We start from the raw sequence: 12,540 nt of genomic DNA, 5'->3' as shown, positions 1-12,540 counted from the left end.
CATAAGATAATTATTTATGGTTTTGTTGTCCTACCACTGATGCTTCTAGTAAGACCCCCTCTAACAGGGAGGTAAAAGGTGGTGTCCTAGCAGAAAACATTGCTGCTAGGAATAGGTGCACAAATTTTAGATTACTATCACAGACTCATAATTTGTTACAACAAACCATTATATGGGCATGACAGAACAATCACAGAGAACACCAGAAGATGTCCTTTCTATAAATAATACGCCAGCCTCCATTCTCTCCTCCTGTCTTTTAGCCTTTGGAATACTAAGAAGCTTTCTAGGGGAATAGTCCTGGTATACACTGTGTCCATTTTATTAAATATTTTTTTAAAATCATACTTCAAAGCAAAAAAAAAAAAAATAGCTGACACATCCCTGGCTGTCATTCTGCCCAGTCAGCACGCAGAAGCAAAGCATTTTTCAAACTGTGCTGCCATGTGCTAATAGGAACAGCCACTGGGAGCCTGACACTGTTCCGAGATCCAGTAAAGCTGCCCAGATCTAACTCCATTGCTCCAGCCCAGTAATTAGACCTCAACTCATAAAGCATTTTAAGCGCATGCTTCAGACTGATGCAAGCTGCAGTCCCACAGGCAGCTGAGCCAACACAACAATTTGCTGCCAACCACCTTTGTACCATATCTGGTGTTTGTTGGAGCCTTGGTTGAGCCAATTCTCCTCCCTAAAACGGCAGAAAACTATCATATCGTTTATTTTCCAAAGGGAGCTGGACCTTCCCTTTTGGACAGAAGCAGCCTATGATGTTGGCTAGCCCTGCCTCCTGAAGCTGTGCTCTCGAGCAGTTATTTAGATGCTATGTTAAACTGCAGCTTACAGAACTCTGGTTTCCCTTCACGTTGCTTTTGCATGGTGCCTGTGAGAAACAGGGTCTGCCCCATACGGCAGATTGTCCACAGCAACAGAACAAACAAAAAGTATTGCAAAGTGGGCCCAACCGCAGCTGCAGGCCTAGGTGGCTGTTTCAGGGGGTCTGCTGGTGAGCGGACAGACACAAGTGGCTGGTTTTGTACAAAGCAAAATGTATGAAACATGAACTGCCTGAGATGGGTAACAGGAGGATGATGACCAACGCTTCTGCTGTGGCTGCTGCCTTCCTGGTCTTTAAAGAAGTCCTGAGCAAAGGGACTGCCTGGCTCAGTAATACAATGTCAGTTTCTCCAGGGTGCCCAAAAACATACGTAGGATATCCAGGGCTGCTCCTACAGCTACCTGCAGATACTCATGTTCTTCTGCCTACAGAAGAAATTAACTCATTTACCACTGCCCAGAGCCCTCACCAGTATCTAGGCATCTCAAACACCTTGAAATCAAGCAGAGCAAAGACACTACATCCTTTCTGGACCAACTTCTTTCTTCTTTTGTCCTCAAAGCACTTTACTCCTGTTCCCAAAAGGGCTGGGATGTCACCCCAGGTGATGAGACAAGGGCCTTTGCAGAGAAATGGAAGTCGGATTTTATGGCTGTGCTTGCATTACTGTTTTCTTGGGTATCTGGTACTTACTTGGAAGCCTAACAAGACACGCTTTATTTTCACCCATGTATCTGCTGTGTGTATTTGATAAACCGCAGCTCCAGGATGCAGCTGGACTGCAGCCTGCCTTTCTCCTGCCAGAGGTTCTGCTTGCCTGAGACCCGAGCAGTGATGTGGGCACAGCACACCATGACACTCACCCAGTCAAGTCAGCAGGAGTCTTGGCATTTAGTTCTGTAGAATTCTGAGAATTTCATGCATGTTCATTACATATAGCAATCTATACATTTTTTTTAAAATTTGTAGTAATACCTGGGTCTCATACAGCATCTTTTTGCCACTTCATCACAAAGTATCTTCAAAGGAAGTAGATGTGACAGCTGTCTTTTTAAATAGAGAAAAAGAAGAAGACTCAGAGATGCGATTAATGAGAAGAGCCCACAAGATCAGTCCAGAACTGAGTAGTATCTGTTTCCCTCCCATTATTTGGCCACATACTCTAGCAAAGCTGGTGGAGAATTACCAAATGTTTGCATTTCTTAAAATGGTGAAGCCTGCAGATTTGCCTACACTGAAGTTTCATGCAAAAACACCCCACATCTGGGTAACCCAGAGTACACAGAGCTTTATGGTGTTAAGGTCCGCCTGCTTCCACTCTAGAAAAGCTAACTCAAGTATCACTCCCATGCACCAGAGACTGCAGGGCAGACAGAGTTCATATGTCCAGTCTCATGTGTTCAAATACGCCTGTACGACACCAGCACCAGGTGAAGCTACATCATTTATCTTTCTGTGGGTAGCTCTGTTTACAAAATGATTCAAGCTGCTAGTGTCAGGAGAAAAGACAATGGAAGGGACATCTTTTAATCTTGAAGAGTCTTTCCAATTAGTATTGTTGCTTCACAAATGCATCTTCAAAAAATACATTCCTGGCACCAAGTAGGGCATGGAAATAGTGTTTGGAAAATGAGGCTGTAAATCTGTTGTTTAAGTGAATGGAAACTGCTGAACACAAGCCAAAATCCCAGGTGTCTATAGGAAGACCAATTTATAGGGATATCTATTTATATGGAGAGAAATGTGCCAGAGCTCAAAAGTCAGCATTTTCAAGGGTGATTTCCAGTAGATTTTTCTGTTGTCTTTTTCATCTTTATGACGGAGTAAGAGGATATGAAAAACTGGTGGGAAAGGAGGGGAAAAACCTTGGATTTTTCCCTTCAGTGTGTACGCATACCTAGAAATCTCAAGGAAGACCATACTTACTTTTTCAGACTGTATCAGGGTATTTATTTGAGAAACGGAGAAGCAAACGTCTCAAGACATGTGCCCCACTAAATCTTTCGCTGTAATTGAAGGCTGAATGTCCTACCTTCATCAGGCACTTTCTTTTCTCCAGAAGATTAAGTTGCTTGTGACAATACAACAGCAGAGACTGGAAGGGGCCTTTCACACCTACCAGCATCCCTGAAGACTCTGAGAAGATGCCTTAAGAAAGTCATCTGAGGTAACCATCTAACTCTGCAGGAGGTGGCTCCATGGCCTGGCCACTGCAGAGTGGGATCATCACCCACACGTGAGACTCAGTTTCCCCAGTGGAGGCCGGTGACACAAAGCAAGTGGAGACAAATGAAGCAACAAGTAATTGTAAAATAGGGCCTGTGCAGCCCTGTGAGTTCCCCCACTGAGGTGCAGTCAGGTAGATCACAAAATGTCTGGCAAAGCTCGAAAAAATGAGTTGTGCAGAGAGGCTCTCCCTGATGCTCTTATGGAGACACATGCTGCTGGCAGGAGGTGTCTCCCGTTGCTTGCTGAAGTTCATAGCATGGGGGGGGGGGAGGGTTCACCTCACATGGAGTCACACAGACCTCTGAGGTCATCTTGCAAAAGGGGATTTTGAGAAAAGCTGAGAAATGGAGCATAGAGGTGACAACTCTACCATCACATGCCTGCTCTGCAACAACTCCTCCATCACACAGAGCTGTAGAAGTTCAGATCAGTGGCTCAGAAACCTGTTTGCTCTAGGTAAGGGCTAGCATGCCCGGGGGATTCCAGCTGTATACAAGAGGCAATTCCCAGTGGAGAATCCCAAGGTGATGCAAGTTGCCCATCTGTTTTCAATAAATACAGACATTTCCTTTTGAATCAAAGGACTGACATCCTCAGCGTCCATGTGTGATCGCAGATCACAACACATCGTGCTCAGAAGAAAACCCAGGACATGACGTCCTGTCCCCAGTGAAATCTGCCAGCCTGTTTTGTTGTCCTGCTACCTTTTTCCTCGCACTCCTCCTCCATCCCATTTCCTTTTCCTGTGATGCTTACATGGCAGCTACTGTACATGCGAATCAGTAAATCAAACCATTTATGGAGTATTTTTTTCAATGTTATCTCTGCTCTGCAAAACGTTTCCTGCTTTCCTGTCTGCGGTATTTCTCTAAGGTGCCCCTCGGCAGCGAAGTCCCCGCGCAGACATGCCGGAGGTAACACACGGGCGCCTGCCCCTTCAGTGTCAGTTTCCCCTGACAGGGTACAAGCTTCCTAAAGCCACTCACCGTCCAAAGGCTGTGTGCAGCCCTCCGAAGGGCACTGCCCAAGGCTTTGCCCGAAGAGCTGGCAGTGGGGCTCCCTGAGGATGGGAGGAGGAGCTGATGCAGTGTAAACACCAAAGCCCTTTGAATCTCTGCTGCATCAGCTCGGTCTAGCCTAGCAGAGCAAACTCTTGGAGGCTAAAAGGGAAACAACAGGAGCAAAAACCCACATTTGAATATATGGCAGAGGTGTCTGAGTGGGATTTGGTGGATCCGAAGCCCATGTTTGGCCAAGGCACTTGCTCTGTCTATGCCAATTCCCTGTCCTTCAGCCATTCACTTCACCAGGGATTTCAAATGAGAGGACAAATCTTACTTGTTTCCATGGTTGACATAGTTTTTATATTAATATGAGATACAACCAAAACCAAAAGAGCCATGCAGTGGCACGGAGCTCTGGGTAGCCACATTAAAAAGTCATACCTGCTCACTAAATCATCCCCTGAATATATACCAAAATACTGCAATTTCAACAGCTTTTGCCTCTTTCTTGGAAGCCTTCCAAGTTTAAAACAGAGTAAGGCTTGAAATTACAGCACTATCTGTAGAAGGTGCAAAACCAGCTTGAATTTCTGTCTTTGCACCACAGAATAAATGTGGTTGCTCAAGGGTGCAGGCCATGCTATAGATGTGCAATTGATTCTTCCCTCTGAAGTTTGCTAAGATTAAGCTGACTTCAGGTGTTGGCTCACCACTTCTGTTACTTCGAGTTTGTAAAAAAAGTCAGAAACACGTTTTCTTTGAACCGCACCCTTTTCCTTCCCATGCACTAACAACTGTAACCTTTTTAACCCTGTGGGTGTTATAGTTTCCTAGTATAAGGAGGGGGGTTTATAAAAAAAAAAAACAAAACAACAAAAAAACCAAACAACAACAGGCATATGGCTCGAAAGGCGGTGACCCAGGCTGCAACAGCTGAGCCGGCAGCACAGGGTGGCACTCGGCACAGCCAGGCAGTGGTCGGTGTTTTCCATCTGATTCTATAGGTTTTGGGTTTGGTTGCCTTTTATTCCAGCAGTTTGAGCTGAACCAAAGCACAATGTGGATGGGCTGGTTGTCTGGGGACGTGCATGTTCAGAGCTGGAGTTCGAAGCGTGGAGCCAAATCTGTTGCTGCTGCAGCACAGCCACTCACCTCAGCTCCCGCAGCACGCTCTCCCAAAGAGGCTGTTAGATAAACACAGCCCTGTACCCCACCTCATCCCAAGGACCCCAGCATGCGGACCAGCACCTCTTTACTCTTACCATACAGAAGACAAATCTGTTGTTGCCCCAGAGGAGTCAGAAGACCCAAAGGTCTCTGAGATGCACCGTGTGACAACCAGCTGCACTCTGCCAGGGGGCTCTTGCCCAGGTACAAACTAACCCCAGTGGATCTGTACACCTATAGAGGCAGGGCTGTCAACCATGGTAGGGCTTTTCTCTTCGGGGTGAGAGACCTTTCCTTGACAAGGGCATGATCAGTGACATTTTTGACATAATGGATTTCCATTCCTGAGGCACACAGTACATCACTGCATCAATGAAAACCGGGCATGATCGAATTTCTACAAGCCGCTCACAAAAACAGGCAAATCAAAAGCAGGAGAACTTTCAAGCGCAGATGCGAGACGCGGGCATTTATGCAGCCTGACAACCCAGTAGGAATCTGACTGTGTCACCCCTCCCTCCAAGAGCACAGCATACGTCATGTGTAGAAAAGCCAGGGCATCAAAAATCTCAGCAACTGACACTGCTGTGTTTCATTTCCAGCAGCAGCACGGGAAGGTCTCTGCATTCTCTGCAGGCTGCCTGCTAGGAACCGGACATCCATGGGAAGCCAGGAAGGCGGGTGAGCTCTGTGCTGGGCTCAGCACAATGCTTCTGCCGCTCAGCCGGCCTGATTGCCAGGGCAGAGCAGAGCTACACCCCGTGTGAGGGGAAGACTCCGCAGGTAGGCAGTTGCTGGGAGGAAACTGAGCTTTGGTTTAAGCGCAGAGCTCATCCCACGCTATCTGGCTTCAGCAATCCAATCTGTGGTTGATCCTGCTATAAACTGCAAAAAAACCACCACCGAGGCTGATTTTTGTCCCTGTCCCAGATCAACAGCATCACAGCCACTGTCACAGATGATAAACCAAGTTTGATCCATAAGCTATGGAGACTATTAGTCATGGTTGTATATCATAACAGTGCAGGGGGACTTGTACAGTGCTTGGCCAGAGGAGCACGGAGCTGAGCAGACTTCAGTCCTCAATGCTTCTTAGCCTCTGGCCACTGCTGTCCTAGAGAGACTCCTGAGCACTTTTCTGCTTTGCTTTTATCATCAATAGTCCTTTTTTGCAATCCTGCACATGCTGCATTCCCCAGACAGGTCTGCTGTCTGGGAACAAGAAAAGAGCCAGACACTTGGCTTTTTCCTACCAAGACCCATACTTCAAGGAGCTATTTTCATTTCCTTGTTTTCCACACTGTGAAATCTAAAGCCAACAACTTTTTTCAAGAAAAATAAGCCTCGGTTGCTTACAAAAAAGATGCACAAGTGTACAAATATTGTCTTCTTGGGTAATCTTTTGTAGAGCTGTTACGTGCATGTGACTCCGTGTTCATTTCTATGTTGAGGCAGGAGAGGCAGGTGATCAGAGGTTTCTTTCCTCTGTTCATAGGTTCTTGTTGGACTGGAGCAGGGGAAGATAATGCTAACACAGACCATTTTCATGTGTGGTGGAACAAAGAAATGCCAAATATCCAACCAGCTTTTCTCTTGATAGTTCCTAAACAAGAAAGGGGAGTGAAAAACTCAGTCTGAAAGTCTTTCAAAGACATTGGACACCATCAGTCTTCCACAGTTATTTCTGTTTACTGGTCCATGGTGCACATGCATTTTCTCTATCATAGTGCTGTGAAAACCCCCAAAAAAGGTCTGGGTTATGCAGCAGTGAGCTAAAAAAAAGCTGGACTCTTTTATCCCTTACCCTTTGGACAGTCACTATACTGCAGTAGGAAAATTATGAAGAGTGCAGAGAAGACATCTCATATGCATCTTAACTTCCTTAAACATGCTGTCTTAAAGGCAAATGTCTAAATAGCCAGCAATTAGAAGGTAGAAAGAAATAGGCTCAAAATGCCCAATCTAAACTCATTAAGGCTCAAAGAAACATTTCCATTTACTTCAGCTGGCTTTAGACAGAGGCCAGAGGGTTTCTGCCTTCTGCTATAAATGGTTCTTTATCTGATCTTTTTTTCTGCCTGGATATGACATCAGTACAATACAACTCAGGCCAAAATTTATATTGCTGTACTGCTTGTATTATCTCTACTGAATACAGACTAAACTTACTTGAAATGTTTGGTTTGATTTTGCCACCCATGGAAGCACTAGCTCTGTTTTCATTTCCAGTCACAGAAGATCTTGTCGAAAGACTTTTAAAGCACCTTCCAATGTGAAATCTTGGCTTCAGTCTTGAGCTTGCTAGGGCAATGACTGCGACGGGGTGATGCTGATTGGGGCCATATTACTGAGAGAAGCATGAAGGAGCCGTGACTCTAAATAGTAATGTTTTTCAGGCTGGTCTGGAAGGTCCAAGGCCATGTGTTGTCTTCCATTTCTCTACAGAGGACCACACAATTTTCAATGTTTCACCATAAAATCTGGTCGGCAAATGCCTGTGTGTCTCTGAATATCCTAAACCCTGTGTCAGTGTGTGTAAGCATCACAGAGAGCATAATCAGGCAGGGAGCTGGCTGCACAGTTGACTGCACCCAAACGGGAACTGTGATCTGGTAAATGAAAAATGCCACGGAGACCCCACTGGTGCCTACAAAAACTCCAGTTCTTCAGGACAGAGAGCACTCTCCTCTTTTCTGTCCCACATCTCTGAATGAAGAATGGTCACCTACACAGATAAATCAGTTCTAGCTATCTCAGAAACATTATTCCCATCCTTATTCATGGTTTCCTTTGGGTTTGATATCTATGTAGAGGAGGACAAAGATGAAATCATGGGTTTGCAGCAGTGCACAGACTGGGTCCAGCACTATGTCCAGCCAGGATGAGCTGGTTCAGACAGAAATTTCAACTGCTCTTCTCCACCGATGGAGGCTACTGAGCTGGCTTCAGCCTCTTCTTCCCCAGTTCCTTCTGGCCACTGAGAATGAATTGCTCTTCACAGAAAGACCCTTCCCCGGGAACCCTGTTCAGCAGAACTGAACCGAAGTAACTTTTTCACCCCAGAATGAAAGTACATGCCAAGCATTTCTTTAATTTTCCAGAAGAAACATTTAACTTCCAACACCGCTACCAAAAATAAAATTAGTTATCTGCTTGCCTTAGGTTGACACCCAGTTCCTCCCCGTTCTACCTTAGCCCCAAGCAGTCTGCAAGCACTGACAGACCCTCATGGGGTGCTGTAAGCACCTCACCAGAGGTGGAATGGGTAGAAGTTGATCAGGAAGTTGCCTGAAAACTTAATCAATCTGGTCATAACTGGCTTTTGCAAAGTCATACACAGCATCTGCAATGACACATGGAACAGTTCTTACAAGGAAGGTCTAGCCTGGCAACGTAGCATTGGGATCTTCTTCCTCCTTCCTTTAAAGCCTGAGTGAGAGCACTTGGTAAAGCTCATACGCTCCTTTGTATCAGGGCTCTTTGCCATTAAGGAACTCCTGTAAATGAACTCTTCTTAAAGCTGCTCAAACCACCATTTCATCTTCTTTAGCATTCTCAGCCCTTTCTAGCACAACTGGCACCAGGATGGCCTTTCTCTTCTATCACCACCCCCTTCCCCACTGGGCTCTAATACTGTTTCTCATTCATTTAAATACCCAGCAATTTCATACATATTTGAGTGACTATGTGGGTATTACCTCCGCTGTACAAACAAGGATTAGGCATCCTGCTCCTGACAGAACCCGGCAGCCCAGGCCAGCAGGGTCTGGGGTGGTTCATCGGTCTCTTCTCCTTCCAGGGCATGGCAGCACAATGCCTAAGGTGCACACTCAGAACAGGAGTCCAAGAGCTGAAACTTGGGGTCACAAATGGAGTCTGGAGGTTACAGGAGCTGCACCACCGTCTTCTCAACCCTGTGCAAGTGACAGAATTTGAAAGCAATCACTTCCCTTGTTAAGGCTTTCTTTTGTCTTAGCTGCTTTCCTAACTGCATCGTTTTCTCTGCTCCCTCCACCAGCCAGCTGCAGCGGTTCATCCTGCCACAGCTGCACGTGCTGAGCAAAGAGCCCAAGCATACCTGTGGATGTCTTTACCACCCCGCTGGCACAGCAAGGATAGATTACATGGAGACTGAAGTCAAACAGCAACAGCCAAAACTCCTGCAGACCAGGCTGTGCGGTCTGGTTTGGCACAGGGGAGGCAGAAAGCACAGCCCTTCTCATAGGGCCCCTCCTGAAATGCAGCCGTGGCTGCAGAGCCACTTGTGAAAGGCAGCAGCCATGCAGGGCTGATCTCAAGCCCACCGTGCAAGAGCGTGGGCACTACTTCATATCTGAAAACAACACAGGGGACAGCGATTAGAACAGGCTGTTTCAGAAGGCTTTGCAACAACTCAGCAGAAATGCTGATATCCTGCGTGCTCTGCTCAGTAGAAACATCACAGCCCTCAGTCCCCAGCCAGCACTTACACACAGACCCACCAGCACAATGCTCTTTATTCCTTCTATCATCCTGTTAATTCCACATTTTCCTATACTGACCATTTGGGTTTTTCACCTTTCTGATTATCCCCTACTTACCGTAGCTAGTAAATAGTTTCTTCTGCTTCTTCTCACTCTTTCAGTGTATTTTCAGAGGTGGATCTTCCCCAAAGGTTGTCCTTGCCATAGATGTCTTTTCACAATGACTTTCTCAAGTGATGACATGACTAAGATTTTCAAGGTTGAGGTATTCCAGTCACCCCTCTATATATAAGTGTACGCCTAACTACAAGTGACACACTTTGGGAGCTTGATGAAGTCTCATAAGCAAAACTCTTTTAGCTCACACCACTTATGACTGTTGTCGTTAGCAACTTCCTGAAGTTTTTACAGAGCAGCCTGTGAGCACAGAAGGAGTGCGAGTGCTTCACCGTCTCCTCTGCAAAAGCCAGAGAAAAAAGAAGTAAGTGATTTCTGTCCCTGAGGCAAGGTATTACTTCCACTTAGCAGTATTTTGCTTTGTTCTGCTTGGATTACTGCTTCTCCATGCTGTGCATTTGTATTTCAGAAATGCAGACTCTGTTGATGTTTCACTGTAGTCTAAATCTCCTTGTGACTGATACACCAGACATAAAGTGTTGTTGGGTCTGTACTAGAGTTCATTGCAGTCGATGGAGTCTTTGCTACCTGTCTTCCTTATGAATACCCTTTCCTGTTCAAAACCTATTTCTCTCTTACAAAATAATTTTGTTTCCAGTTGAAGGATTGTGGCAGGATACAGGTTGCTGTGAAGTTAGATTTAACTATCACTGCAGACCACGAGGCACGAATATAGAATTGTATTAGAAACACGAATGCTGGGCTTCCTTTCGTAGACTGTAAGGAGAATCCACATCCAGCCTTTCCTCTCATATTTACTCTGCTGGAAAAGAAAAAAACAGGCATTTGACTGTGTAGTTTACCTGCTGGTCTGTAGTCACTAATTGGATTGGATACACTACATTTCTTCTTTTTTTACATCTTTTATTCACACAGTACTGCTGATCTCTGGTGCTCAGAAATGTGAAGACTGAGTTAAGATTTTTTTTATTATTATTATTTTTATTTTTTGGTCAAATATTTTGGGAGTTGACTTGTTTCTTTGAGACTTCAAAAATACTGGGACCATGCTTAATGCTCTTCCCAGCAAACGACCTCGCTTTTACATGAAAGCTGATACTCCTTTGCATTTAGCTTAGCCGTTATTTTCATAGCTGGAGATTTAACAAGACCACAAGTCTTGTGATAAAGTCACAGACCAGCAAAAGCGATTGCACCACACTGGTAGGTGGGCAGAACAGATCTCTTTGGGTTTCTTTCTTAGAGACTTTAAAGGATTCTGCCTTTGCTTTGACAGATTCTGAGATCAGAGAGGATCTTTCCTACGCCAAGTAAGATTTAGCAAAGAGTAAACAAAAAATCCTACCACAGCTGGGCTGACCTGCTGATTTCATTGAACTGAATTGTTTTCCTGAATTCAGCATCTCATAGGGTGTTCTTGGTTGGTTTTTTCTCTCTGTTACCTCCCCCGTACGGTTGTGTTTATGTTGCAACAGAAAGCACTACAGATTATAGCTACTGGCTTCTCTTTAAATGTTAACATGAAGTTTGGTACTCTGCCAAAGACCAAGAAGCATGTGGGCTTAGCTTTAACCTGCCCTTCCCGTAATCCCATTTAGATCTGCTACTGCCTCTAAACCAGCAGTTCTTTAACTTCCAGTAACACCTTTTGAGGGGCTGGGGGGAGAAGGCAAAAAAACCCCACGTATTCTGCTCTTTAGCACTCCATGGGCAAGGATGATTTTCTTCTGAGGACTTTTCCTCAGTTCTGTACACAGGACACTACATTGAAACAAGTACTCACAGTATGAATTCAGCACCCTCTCTGTACAGATTGCTGCTTGAGACTGCAGACGGCTCTGTCAGATTCAGCATTTCCCATCCCTCTCGGGAGACACTGATCTTACAGCCCCATCACGGCCACACAAACAGCATTGTTGTCAAAATAGAAGTGCCTGAAGGCAGCATTTCAACTATCTCAGGCTGCCCTGACAAAGCTCAGTCCCGCTTCAGAGCTGAAATAGAAATCTGCACAGCTTTGTGCAGAACGATTTTGCCCTCTCAGCCAGGTTCCTTTATTTTTGTATACAAGAGGCTGCAAAAAGTGCATGTAAGTCAGTGGTTCCCAAACCAGAAAGGGCTGGGAGAGGGGAAGTGGAAAGCGGTATCGCTGCAGTCGCAGAGGGTCATGCCACTGCTAACATTAGCAGTCACAGTCCCAGTACAACAGGAACGCGGCTGGAGCGGCAGCTGCAGTAACTGCTGTGCCAGATGACAAGAACAGGTTTCTGTGGTTGCTCTCCGTGACTGTACCTCTGGCCTGAGCTCAGCACAAGCTCAGTTTTTGCTTGCCTTTTCTTGATACTCAGCTCAAACCTATTGTGTTCTCAGTGTGCCATGAGGTGTAATTAGCAACAAGCAGTTCAGTGCAGTTCCACCTGGAGCTGGCTTTATCTCCTTTGACCCCTTTTCCCTCCCTGCACAGACCCAGCTGCCTGTCCAAAAGCATCTGGATATCTCCCCACTGCTCCAGGCTCCAGAGTTGCTGTGCATGTCTCATGCACGGAACCAGGACAGGTCTGGTAGGGTTTAGCAGACCTATCTAGGTATCCTAACACCTTCTCGCATCCCTCTGCCACACATTATTGCCTCCTGAGTGGGGTGTATCTCGCTGTGTGAAAATCACTGCTTTAAACTGAACCCTTTGGTAGCCAGCATATAG

General features: G+C 45.7%; 1 protein-coding gene across 3 annotated transcripts in view; it reads left to right on the top strand.

Annotated features, from left to right (window-relative positions):
- Positions 1 to 12,540, top strand: part of GPR132 (G protein-coupled receptor 132) — an 87,836-nt gene that overhangs the window by 57,831 nt on the left and 17,465 nt on the right. Inside the window, exon 1 of one of the 3 annotated variants that reach the window (XM_040600718.1) lies at positions 9,235 to 10,182. The exons of the other annotated variants lie outside the window; for them this stretch is intronic. The gene's annotated coding sequence lies outside the window, so the exon portion shown is untranslated. Of the gene's footprint in view, positions 1 to 9,234; positions 10,183 to 12,540 lie in introns of those variants that run through there. 3 annotated transcript variants of the gene reach the window in all.

The sequence above is a fragment of the Falco naumanni genome, chromosome 7 (genome assembly GCF_017639655.2).
Source record: "Falco naumanni isolate bFalNau1 chromosome 7, bFalNau1.pat, whole genome shotgun sequence".
NCBI lineage: Eukaryota > Metazoa > Chordata > Aves > Falconiformes > Falconidae > Falco > Falco naumanni.
This window is presented reverse-complemented; position numbering and strand designations above follow the sequence as displayed.